This window comes from Halyomorpha halys, unplaced genomic scaffold, assembly GCF_000696795.3.
Source record: "Halyomorpha halys isolate HHAL.00 unplaced genomic scaffold, Hhal_1.1 Scaffold1710.1, whole genome shotgun sequence".
NCBI lineage: Eukaryota > Metazoa > Arthropoda > Insecta > Hemiptera > Pentatomidae > Halyomorpha > Halyomorpha halys.
Genome location: NW_027109041.1, coordinates 90,409 through 92,005, shown reverse-complemented (window position 1 = coordinate 92,005; position 1,597 = coordinate 90,409).

Genomic DNA, 1,597 nt, shown 5'->3' with positions numbered 1-1,597 from the left:
TTTTCAATTGTATGTTACTCTAAATGTTGTTGTTATCTCTTCTGTTCTATAGCCCTGAAACTCAGGTCGAAACGTCGGCATAAAATAAATAAATATTGTTTTGTTTATTTATGTTGTTCTTTGCTGACCGCACCCCCCGACAAACTTCTTCAAGCATTAATCTACGGTCAACTATCTACATCTCATTGTAAATTAGTAATTGTGCCTAAGCTATCATTTCATCGGTTGTCAAATCAACCAATCTCTCATTGATCTCAACTACCATTTTGATTCCCTCCCTACCATCCTTGATGGGTCAGGTAACAACCTTTTAGCCTCTAACCTTCCTCCTCCTTGTGTTTCTGCTGCTTAGGTTTTAAGGGGCCTCTACATGTTGGCCAAGCCTTGGCGAACTCGGACATACGCGAGCATGTGGATGGGTTGCTTGTACGAGTTGGCCGAACCGTCGAGAGTCGGTTTTTGGACACAGATCAAAGGGGTTCATGAGAGCGCTCGTGTAGCATCTCCACCATTGTTCTTTGTCTAGTTGGAACTGAGAGCTGTTAGGAGGTTGTAGTTAATTTTTATAATAAGTTTTATATTTAATCTTGTTTATTTATATTTAATTTCCTTTCATTTTATTTTTTTTGTAATAAAAATAATATAATCCCAGTCCAATGGCTGAAACCACTTATACGTCCGTTATGGTTGCCTCTCTGAATAACACTGACATGTGGATGGCCCGCTCTTTGTATACCGAGCATTTGTACAAGCCTCCGATTCGTGGCGAGCGGCCAACATGTGGATCCGTCTTTAGGAGTGCACCCAGCCAACATATATTTTTTGCATTCGTTTCCCCATTATCTATGGAAGGGTCAGGTACTCACATGTTAGACTATAACATCCCACCACCATTTCGTTATTCCTATAATTTAAACAACTTAAGAATTTGGAAAGGGCTGAGTATGCCTGACCGCCATTTTGTTTTTCTGCTGTTTTGGAAGATTTTACTGCTGATTGGAACGGGTTTAGTGAAAGCTGAGTGTGCTTGGCCGCCAATTTGTATTTCTTTCCCCACAACATAGTTGTGAGAGCCTTACGAACAAAACAACGTTAAGATTAGACTTTGAACAGCTCAAACATAAACAATGTTAAGAAGGACTTATTAATTTCTCTTATCTTTGACCCTTGACCCTTTCGACGTTGAATGTTATCTATGTTTAATGTTATCTATGACTTTTCATAAGACGATAATAAACGAAAGTCATTAGGTCGAGGTACTGGGACGTATCATAACAAATGTTCAACTACATACTGACTCATTCGACCTACTAAAGGTCTTATAACAAGCAGGAATTTAAAATTATAGCTCGCGATATATAGAAGAACGTCGTGAATTATTTGTTGACTGCGTTATTAGAAAATCAAATTCATGATTCAATGATTTCCAATATCCATCTTCCTACCGTCCTATTTCGCTCCTGCCCATTATGGGCAAAATCCTAGAAAAACTCTTATTAAAACGCCTCTATCCAATCCTAGACTCATATCATGTTATTCCTGACCACCAGTTTGGATTTAGAACATCTCATTATACCATACAACAGAGTCATCGAGT